Below are 12,114 nucleotides of genomic sequence, written 5' to 3' on the forward strand. Positions count from 1 at the left end.
TGATGTATGTCACGCGACTCTGCTTTGGTGCTAATGACGTGCAAAATGATTTCAAATTTTTGTGGGGCTCACTAAGAACAATACATATATCTGTGACTTTGACTTTGTTGCATTCGCTTTTTAGTTTATTTTTAATGTAATACTTTATATTTTTTTCCCGTTGGAAAAAGTTGTATTTGGCAAATCATGAAAATATTAATTCCTACTACATTAAATAGTCTCCACCTTTAATCAGTGGAAGAGGCTAGTTCCTCAACATGTAACAAACTAGGGTTGTGCACATTTAGTACCATAGAGTGTATCAAACAAAATTGTTTTTAATAGAACTTATATATATATATATATATATATAAAAGAAGTGGTATTTTTTTCCTCTCTAAAATACATGTATTTGGAGGCTTGGTTTCAAATATTAATCCAAACAGAAATACTTTATAAAAAATTCACGGAAAAATATAATCCAAATAGTACAGAATTGTAAGTAACCAATTGGAAAACATTGAAAGCCTTCTTTAAATCATTATTACTTTAAAAGAAAGCATAAATGTAAAACCACAAAGTGTATAAAGTCAAACCTATTATAATTATATTTATAAAATATACTCTATGGGCCTTGCATATATCTCAACTTCATTCTTAATTCAACAACATATCAAATCCTCAGACTTCACTTGCAATCTACATTACATATGAACAAATGTAAGTAATATAAAACCTCTCTTATATATTATTCATTCTTGTTTTTGCTAACTGAAGTTATAAGCTAATATTACCTTTGGTCCTTAATATAAGACCTTATTTGACATTTATTTTAGTCTTAAATATAAGAACCCAATCCACTTTTTCTTTCATATATATGTATTTTTTTCAAGGTAGTCTGACTAACAATGTTAATTTTAGCCAATACACTTGATTAGTAAGGATATTTTAGGAAAGACAACACCTATTTACTATAAATACCTAACTTAACTTATTTTTTTAATCTCCTCAAATTAGTCAACTAGCTCTTATAATTAGAACCGGAGGTAGTACATGATTTAACAAAAACTAACCCATGAGACTAGATTATCCCTTTCAAGGTGTGGCCATTGTTGGTCCGATAGTGATTCAAACCAAAATTGTGGTGGGTAAAGGACGTTGTAGCACGCAGAAGGCAAGAGCAAGAAGCCAAAAAGGAAAAATGGTGGATAATGTGACGTGAGAGGCAGATGAAGGAAAAGGGAAATAAAACCAAGAGGAAGAGGCGGCTTCATGCGTGGGAGAGAAGTAAAAGAAATATAAATCTACATTTAGATTTTTTTTAAAGTCAAGGTACAGATTTATTTTAAAAGTTTTCATGTATGAGTGTTGGACGCCTGAAAATTTTTAATTTTAGATATAAATTTATCCTAAAAATTTAAAATCATAGCAATTTTGTCTCCCTACTGTTAAAAAATTAACGTTAACCTTTAAAATAGTGACGTTAACCGTTAGCATTTTCAGCAGTAGGGGACAAAATTGTTACAATTTTAAATTTTTATAATAAATTTGCATCTAAAAAGACTTTTGCGTGGGATAAATTTACATCTTAACCCGTTTTTTTAAGTTATTAAAAATATTTTTCGAATGATATTTTGTTTGTTTTATAAAATCAAAACTTAGATGTATTTATTTTAAAAGTGATCTAAGTATTAAAATTTGATTAGATATAGCTAATATCCAAATCATTTCATGGGGTTATTAAAAGTTTTTACTTATTATTTACTCTAATATTACCACACACATCCAAAACAATTCTTTTAGTAAGGCATTTCATTTGATGATGGTTTACAATTTTTTAAAAATATTTTATTAAAATGTAAAATTAATTTTAAAACATAAAACCACTTTCAACAATATTTTATATATTCTCTATGTATATATGTTCTAGATCATAATTGACTCCCCAAGTCTTTTGAGGGGAAAAAAAATGTTCCAGCATACACGTTACATGCCCAATTAAAAAGACATTACATCATCAGCGAAAAAAAAGACATTGCATTTAATACTGTTATACCTATTAAACAAGACTCATTAGTAACAGAACTCGTGGAAAAGCGCCCAAAACTCATTCTCTTTAAATCATCTTAATGTGATCTAGACAGTGTAGATTTAATATTCTTTTATTTTAATTTCTTTGAAATAATTATTTTAATAAACATATAATCTGGAATAAAAATAATTTCTTGACTATCACTTTTAAAAAATAATTTTATTTATTTAAAAATAATTAACTAAAAAAATTTCATTTGGACCGTTCAGATGAGATTTGAGCGGTCATCCAGGTAACCACTTGTTTAGTCTAATCTTTTTTTTTTTTTGAAACACAAGATATTCTTTTCTTTTTTTAACGTTAACAAGACATCCTATACGCAACCTCATGTAGATATGATCCTTTATTAAATTAATCAATTGAATTAGTCAGACAGAACGGGTTGATTTTTTTTTTTTTGGGTGAAGGAACGGGTTGATTTTTATAAGACGCTGATATTGAAGAAGAAAGAGCTTATCCATATTCAAGTCAACAGCGAGTCACAGCCACTCAAGTCACCGCCATTAAACCCGGTACCCACGTATCCACCAAGAATCAGAAATTAATCATTTTCTTCTTTATTTATTTCTTATATATGAAAGCTTTTGTTGAAAATAAACATTGCATCCTTCTCTTCAAACCAGAAAACAGAAACTTCCACAGTGTTGAGGAAACCGACCATGTCTATCACCATCTTCGTGCTGTGTTTGTACCTGAACACAGCTTATTCCGACAAGAACATGAGTGATGTCGGATTCATGTTTGATGGATTCTTCAAGTTGGGAGCAGCCAGTGATCAGGAGCTCAAAAATTCCAACATGTCAGCACAAGAAATACATACTGATGGCGGCCTAAGTGAAGCCGGGCAAGTCTTTTACAATCTTCCTCTTCAATTCAAGAATTCCAATACTACTTCTGTCTTCTCTTTCTCCACCACTTTCATCTTTGCAGTAGTAGCCACCGATCCTACATTTCACGGCCATGGACTCGCCTTCGCTATCTCGCCTAAAAGAGGAATTCCTGGAGCTCAGCCAAACCAATATCTTGGCCTCTTCAATGCCACCTCCAATGGTCAAAGTTCCAATCATGTCGTGGCAATAGAGCTTGACACTGACCAGGATTTTCAGTTTCGTGATATTGATGACAACCATCTCGGGATTGATATCAATGGGTTGCACTCTGCCAATCATTCTTCTGCAGGTTACTATACTGATCGTGGTCGTTTCAGAAACCTAGATCTCTCAAGTGGCAAACCGATGCAGGTTGGGTTGAATATGATAGTACAGATCAGAAAACTCAGTGTCACCATTCATCCAATAAACATGCCTAAACTAAGATGCCTCTTCTCACGCTGAAAAGAGATCTTTCTTCTTATTTCTTTGACTTTATGTATGTTGGATTCACATCCTCTACCGGGCCAAGTTCATCTCATTATATATTGGGTTGGAGTTTCAGGATGAACGGTCAAGCTCAGGAGATTCATCTTTCTCGCCTTCCTGACATTCCTGGACTTCTAGATCCAAATGAAAGGGGTGGAAGAGGGAAAGTACACAAGAAAATGTTGATGGCTATATCATCAATAGTGGGTGCTGTTATCCTTCTACTCCTGATCTATGGTGTGGTTATGATTGTAAGGAGAAGAAAATTTATTCAAGTCCTTGAAGATTGGCAAGTCTTGTATGGGCCTCATAGGTTCACTTACAAGGACTTATTCATTGCAACAAAAGGGTTTAGAGAGGGCCAACTTCTTGGTAGAGGTGGTTTTGGCAGGGTATACAGGGGAATTCTACCATTTTCCAATGTTCAAATAGCTGTGAAAAGAATTTCTCATGATTCAAAACAAGGGATGAAAGAATTCGTGGCAGAAATCTCAACCATCGGCCGTCTCAGGCATCCAAACTTGGTAAGACTTCTTGGCTACTGCAAAAGAAGAAAAGAACTGTTCTTAGTCTATGACTATATGCCCAACGGAAGTCTAGACAAGTTCCTTTACCGATTGCCCAACAACAGCATACTCAAATGGAAACACAGATTCAAGATCATCAAAGATGTGGCATCTGCACTCTTATATCTTCACCACCAATGGGTTCAAGTTGTCGTCCACCGGGACATCAAATCAGCCAATGTACTGATTGACAATGACATGAATGCTAGACTTGGAGATTTTGGCCTCGCCAAGCTATGTGACCATGGAAATGATCCTCAAACATCTCATGTTGCAGGAACTCCAGGCTACATAGACCCAGAAATTGTACATAGTGGAAAATCAACACAGGTACTGATATCTATTCATTTGGGGTTTTGCTGTTAGAGGTGCTTGTGGAAGAAGGCCGGTCGAAACTCAGACTTCGCCGGAGAAAGTGTTGTTGATCGAATGGGTTTTGGATTGCTGGGATAAAGGAGACATTTGTGAAGCAGTGGATAGCAGATTGGGGGGTGAATATGTGGTGGATGAAGCTAAATTGGTGCTTACACTTGGCTTGCTTTGTTCACATCCTATTGCTTCAGCTAGGCCTACTATTCTAGTATGTGCAATTCTTAGATGGAGATTCTCAGTTGCCTGATAACTTATTGGATTTAATCAAGTCCAGAAATTTCAGTGGTTGGTCTGGTCAAGCCAGTTCTTCATTATCCTCTAATTTTCCTACTGCCCAAACTTCTATTGCTTCTTTGACTTTTACAGAACCATTTGCCTCCTCCGGCCGCTAATACATTAAATATGTGTAAATAAAGAAAATTATATGTAAGGTCTGTTTTGTTCTGTTCTTATCTTTATTTACTTGACCCTGCCACTGTTAGTTGTTGAAAAGTTAAAAGTTTATTCATTGCACCGCTGTTCTGTTTTCTAATTATTTTTCATTTGATTTGGAAAAAAAGATCCCATATAAAGCCACCTAAAATGGGAAAATCTCAAACTAGATTGGCAAACCTAACAAATCCTACCCCAATAATTAATGTTTTAAAAATGTTTTACCTATTAATTGAAATGAAATTCACATCTCATCGTGTATGCCTACCCAGTAAGAAAAACATTACATTTAACACTTATAAAAATCAAACATGACCCATTAGTAACCGTACCCACTAATTACCTGCAACATATGACAACGTTTTCTGTGTAAAAGGAATCTGGGCCTCTTGGTTGCTGCCTTTTTTTTTAGCGAAGAAACATAGCATATTGTGTCACCTAAATAAAATATTTATCTCTTAGTTAATAATTACCTTTTGAGAAAACTAATTTGCAGGTTCTCATGGTTTACTTCAATTTTAAATCAAGTCCATAGAGTTTTTTTTAAGCAAGTTATTATATTTTGGTTAGTTAAATCCATCCATTTCTGAGGTTAACACTGTTAATTTTAAAAGTGAAATAATTTTAATATTTCATTTTTAACATGTCAACAAGCCATACAAGTATAATGTTAGCCACAACATCAAAAGTTAACGGTTGTTAACCTCAGTAAAGGATGGCTTAATAGATCAAAATACAAGGACTTGATTCAAAAGAAACAAATACAATAACTTGATTTAAAATTGAAATAAATTATAAGGACGTGCGAATTAGTTTCTCATTAACTCTTTCAAAGAATATTTCATCATTATTTTCAAATTCGAGATAAGGCAATTATTTAGTTTTACAATTTTGACATTTTGCCATAGCACTTTTAAAGATTAAATAATAAAAAAAGGACAAATAACTTATACCCCACATGTTAATATTAATTAAGGGGAAATCACAAATAAAGACCCTTGAATTAGCAAAATCACTCTATGGTCACCTAAATATGCCAAATTACCATGAGGGGCCCGGTCTCAAATTGTAATTATGAAATCATGGCCAAATTACCAAAATACCCCTCTTTAATTTTTTTTTTTAAAAGAAAGCCACTGCCTCACCGGAATCCGGCCACTGCCTCACCGGAATCCGGCCACCGGCGCCGGAGCTCCGGCAGCCGCTTCCGGCCACTGTCGGCGGCCGCTTCCGGCGGCCTTCTTTGTTTGTTTTTTTTGTAACTGTTTTTTTTAAATAGTGAGGGAAGTGAGGTTGGGGGGATTTGATCCCCCAACTTAATGCTTCCCAAAATAAGGAATGACCATTGAGCCAACAAATTTTTGTTAACATATGATGCAAAAAAATATATAAGTAACTCATTTACTCTTGTTCCAGGTGATGACAACAATACATTTAAAAATAACAAGTTCTGATTATAAAATAACAAGTTTGGGATTAAATTTTAACAACACGTTTTTTTTATAACAAAACACTTTGTTTCAAGTGATAACAAACAATACATTTAAAATAACAAGTTCTGATTATAAAATAACAAGTTGGGATTAAAATTTAACAACACGTTTTTTTTATAACAAAACACTTTGTTTCAAGTGATAACAACAATACATTTAAAAATAACAAGTTCTGATTATAAAATAACAAGTTGGGATTAAAATTTAACAACACGTTTTTTTTATAACAAAACACTTTGTTTCAAGTGATAACAACAATACATTTAAAAATAACAAGTTCTGATTATAAAATAACAAATTTGGGATTAAAATTTAACACACGTTTTTTTTATAACAAAACACTTTGTTTCAGGTGATGACAACAATACATTTAAAATAACAAGTTCTGATTATAAGATAATAAGTCTAGGATTAAAATTTAACAACACGTTTTTTTATAACAATTAATTATTTATACTTTTAAAAAATAAATTATTTATAACTTATAAAAAATATTTTAAATATATTTATTTCTCTAAAAAATACTTTTAATCTGTAGATGTATACAATTCATTATAAATCAAACTACTTCTTATAAATTATAAAGTATTTATAATAAGGCATTTTTAATCTATTAATCATAGTATAAATTTTATATTATAAAAAAACATGTTGTTAAATTTTAATCTCAGACTTATTATCTTATAATCAGAACTTGTTATTTTAAATGTATTGTTGTTATCACTTGAAACAAGTGTGTTGTTATAAAAAAAACGTGTTGTTAAATTTTAATCCCAAACTTGTTATTTTATAATCAGAACTTGTTATTTTAAATGTATTGTTGTTATCACTTGAAACAAAGTGTTTGTTATAAAAAAACATGTTGTTAAAATTAATCCCAAACTTGTTATTTTATAATCAGAACTTGTTATTTTAATGTATTGTGTCATCACCTGTAACAAGAGTAAATGAGTTAACTTATATTTTTTTTTTGCATCATAATGTTAACAAAAATTTGTTGGTTCAATGGTCATTCTTTATTTTGGGAAGCATTAGGTTGGGGGATCAAATCCCCCCAACCTCACTTCCTCCACTATTTAAAAAAAAAAAGTTGCAAAAAAAAAACAAAGGAAGGCCGCCGGTGCCGGAGCTCCGGCGGTCGGACCTCGGCGTCCGGCCGTCAACAGTGGCCGGAAGCGGCCGCCGGAGCTCCGGCACGGTGGCCGGATTCCGGTGAGGCAGTGACTTTCTTTTTTTAAAAAAAAAATGAAGAGGGGTATTTTGGTAATTTGGCCATGATTTTATAATTACAATTTGAGACCAAGTCCCTCATGGTAATTTGGCATATTCAGGTGACCATAGAGTGATTTTGCTAATTCGAGAGTCTTTATTGTGATTCTCCCATTAATTAATGAGAATGGTAATGAGAGGACATAACCGTTTTAAAAAAAAAAACTAAATATTAACAAAAAACCGCAGGATATAATATCAATAATAAATATTTTATTACAGGTCGGTGAGCAAAGTATATGATATTGTTTGTTGGCCAAAACTCAGCAAGCACATGGCCCATGTTCTATTTACACGGAAAACGGCATCGTGTTGCAAATGAAGGAGGGGTAGCGGAGGGAAATGGTAGAACAGAAAAGCCAGGCACTGCTTGTTTAGTCTGCTCCTATTTTGTGGAAATATTTTGACCTTAAAAAGACATTCATACATGAAACTTCCCATGGCTATGATCCTTTCCCAAACTAATCATTTGAATTGGTCAGACAAAACGAGTTGATTTAGAAAAACACTCAGATTATTTATTAAGAAAAACAAAAAAAAGAAACCGACCATAAACCCCACATATGAAAGTTTTGTTGAATACCAACGTAGGATCCATTCTCTTCAAACCAGAAAACAGAGACTTCCAGTCTTAAGGAAACCGACCATGTGTATCACCAAGTTCATGCTGTGCCTGTTCCTGAACACAGCTTATTCTGACGAGAACATGAGTACTGTCGGATTCATGTTTGATGAATACTTCAAGTTGGGAGCAGGCAATGATATAAAGCTCAAAAATTCCAACATGTCAGCACAAGGAGTGCATGCAGATAGTGGCCTAAGTGAAGCATGGCAAGTCTTTTACAATCTCCCTCTTCGATTCAAGAATTCCAATACTACTCCTTCTGTCTTCTCTTTCTCCACCACTTTCATTTTGCAGTAGTAGCCACCGATCCTAAATTTCACGGCCATGGACTCGCCTTCGCTATCTCGCTTACAAGAGGGATTCGTGCAGCTCAGCCAAACCAATATCTCGGCCTCTTCAATGCCAACTCCAATGGTAGAAGTTCCAATCATATTGTGGCACTAGAGCTTGACACTGACCAAGATTTTCAGTTTCGTGATATTGGTGATAACCATCTTGGCATTAATATCAATGGGTTGCACTCTGTCAATCATTCTTCCGCAGGTTACTATACTGATCGTGATCATTTTAGAAACCTAGATCTCTCAAGTGGCAAACCGGATGCAGGTTTGGGTTGAATATGATATTACAGATCAGAAACTCTGTCACAATTCATCCAATAAACATGCCTAAACCTAAGATGCCTCTTCTCACGCTGAAAAGAGATATTTCTTCTTATTTCTGAGTTTATGAACGTTGGATTCTCATCCTCCAGTGGTTCAAATTCATCTCACTACATATTGGGTTGGAGTTTCAGGATGAACGGTCAAGCTCAGGAGATTCATCTTTCTCGCCTTCCTGACATTCCTGGACTTCTAGATCCAAATGAAAGGGGTGGAAGAGGGAAAGTACACAAGAAAATGTTGATGGCTATATCATCAATAGTGGGTGCTGTTATCCTTCTACTCCTGATCTATGGTGTGGTTATGATTGTAAGGAGAAGAAAATTCATTCAAGTTCTTGAAGATTGGCAAATCTTGTATGGACCTCGTAGGTTCACTTACAAGGACTTATTCATTGCAGCAAAAGGGCTTAGAGAGGGTCAACTTCTTGGAAGAGGTGGTTTTGGCAGGGTATACAAAGGAATTCTACCATTTTCCAATGTTCAAATAGCAGTGAAAAGAATTTCTCATGATTCAAGACAAGGGATGAAAGAATTCGTGGCAGAAATCTCAACCATCTGCGTCTCAGGCATCCAAACTTGGTAAAGACTTCTTGGCTATTCACTACAAAAAAAACATGTTTTTAGCGATGGAATTTTTTATTTAGCGACGGAATCAGTGACAGATTAGAGACGAAAACGGATTAGTGACGAAATTGAAATTCCGTTGCTAATTAGCCACGGATTAGCAGCGAAAAATTCTGTCACTAATTACCGACAGAAATTTTCCGTCGCTAATCCGTCACTAATTTTTGACAAAAATTTCTATTGCAAATTAGCGACGGAATAATCTATCGCTAACCCGATTTTTGAAAAAATAAAATAAAATGCCACATGCCACCTCATCTCTGCCTGCCACGTGTGCTGCCAGCTCACTCTGTCACCACATGTCACCACCACATAATTCCCTCCTCAAAGTGACTTCTCCATGAAGTGAACCTAGGACCTTCTTTGTGCACATGTGTGGCTTTACCAGTTGAGCTACAATGAACATGTTGACTTATTGTATAAAATTAAATATATATAATATTATTTTACACAAACAATTATATATATAATTAAAAACTAAAAATATACTATATGATAATTTTATTCATAACCATTTTAGTGAAAAAATAATTTTTAAATATTTTTTTAACTATTTTTTTAATGTTTTATCTTTTAAAAAAATATTTTAATATAATTTTAATTTCTAACGACACTAATTTTGAATTTTAAATCATAAATAATTTTTTTATAAATATTTTTAAAATTTATTTTTAATTAATATTGATAAGATATAGAATTTAATTATATATGTATTATATTACATTATATTATATTATCCACATGTGTTTTATATATTTGAAGAAAATTATTTACAATCAATCAAAAAATCTTGTTATTCAAAAAATAACTACTATAATAAAATCTAATAAATTATTCTATATAAAAAATTAAATGATTTGAATAGATTATGATAAACAGTATTCTCTTACTTATATATATATCCTATGTAATTTATTTTCTTAAAATTCTTTGTAAATACTATTTGTTTTTGTATTAAAGACCAAAATCAATCTATATCATGGGTATTAATTATATCATGATTAAATTTTATTGTTTAATGATTGAAATTCAAAATTCACTTCAATATTAGTTTGTGTTCATATAAATTTATTTTTTGGTTTTGAATTTCTATCGTATATTATATATTTTAATATATTGTACATACGATAAAATTATTTCTTTCTTATATTAGTTTGTATAAGAAAGTTATTAATATTCTTATTATATTTTTAACTATTGTTAATATTCAAGAGAAATTTATTTTAACAAAATATAAACAAGTTTTCTAAGAAATTATCTTTCTATTTTCAGTATATACATAATGATGACATGAATGATGACAATATCTTCATTAACACCAACTCCACAAATATATCAATTTATTTTATAATTAAAAATGCTTTTAAATCATTATATTCTTAACTGTTATTATATAAATTTTTGTAAGATTATAATTTAAAATAATAAAATTTAAAATTAGTGACAGATTAGAGACGGAATTGCGACAGAATAGAATTAGCAACAAAATTAGTGACAAAAACTTCTGTGGCAAACAATTTAGCGATGGAATTGGCAACAAAAATTTCTCACGGAAAAATTTTGTTGCTAATTCTGTCCCTAAATATTTAGCAACAGATTTTCTGACAAATTAGCGACGGACAGAAATTCTGTCGCTAATATTAGCGACCAAAAATTCCATCACTAATTCATTGAAAAATTACTAACGGAATTTTTGTCACAATTCCGTCAGAAATTAGCGACAAAATTTGTTTTCGTCACAAATTCCATCACTAATCAACTGTTTTTTTGTAGTGACTGCAGAAGAAGAAAAGAAATGTTCTTAGTCTATGACTATATGCCTAATGGAAGTCTAGACAAGTTCCTTTACCTCCTTCCCAACAATGACAACATACTCAGTTGGAAACAAAGATTCAAGATCATCACAGATGTGGCATTTGCACTCTTATATCTTCACTAGCACTGGGTTCAAGTTGTTATCCACAGAGACATCAAACCAGCCAATATACTAATAGACAATGACATGAATGCTAGACTTGGAGATTTTGGCCTCGCCAAGCTATTTGACCATGGAAATGATCCTCAAACATCTCTTATAGCAGGGACTCTAGGCTATATGGATCCGGAAATTGTGCAAAATGCAAAATCAAACACGTATATCGATATATATTCATTTGGGGTTTTATTACTAGGGATTGGTTGTGGAAGAAGGCCAATTGAAACTCAGACGTTGCCGGAGAAAGTTTGCTGATAGAATGGGTTATGGATTGTTGGGATGAAGGAGACATTTGTGAAGCAATTGATAGCAGATTGGGGGATGCATATGAAGTGGATGAAGCTAAATTGGTTCTCAAACTTGGCTTGCTATGTTCACATCCTATTGCTTCAACTAGGCCTACTGTTTCTCATGTGGTGCAATACTTAGATGGAGATTCTCAGTTGCTTGATAACTTATCGGATTTAACTAAGTCTAGAAATTTAAGTGGCTGCTCCAGTCAAGTATGTTCTTCATCATTCTCTGATTTTCCTACTGGCCAAACTTCTATTGCTTCTTTAACTTTAATAGAACCATTGCCTCCTCTTGACGCTAATACATTAACTATAGACATTTGGAAATTTAGGCAGCTAAAGAAAAGGACATCCTATCACTTGACGCTATAG

At 32.8% G+C, this 12,114-nt stretch overlaps 2 pseudogenes; both read left to right on the forward strand.

Annotated features, from left to right (window-relative positions):
• The first annotated feature begins 2,705 nt into the window (after positions 1 to 2,705).
• On the forward strand, positions 2,706 to 4,811 carry LOC114735034 (L-type lectin-domain containing receptor kinase V.9-like; annotated as a pseudogene).
• Positions 4,812 to 8,207: 3,396 nt separating this feature from the next.
• LOC114735041 (L-type lectin-domain containing receptor kinase V.9-like) lies at positions 8,208 to 12,114 on the forward strand (annotated as a pseudogene).

The sequence above is a fragment of the Neltuma alba genome, unplaced genomic scaffold (assembly GCF_004799145.2).
Source record: "Neltuma alba isolate B1F8T4 unplaced genomic scaffold, ASM479914v2 tig00013174_pilon, whole genome shotgun sequence".
NCBI classification, from domain to species: Eukaryota; Viridiplantae; Streptophyta; class Magnoliopsida; order Fabales; family Fabaceae; genus Neltuma; species Neltuma alba.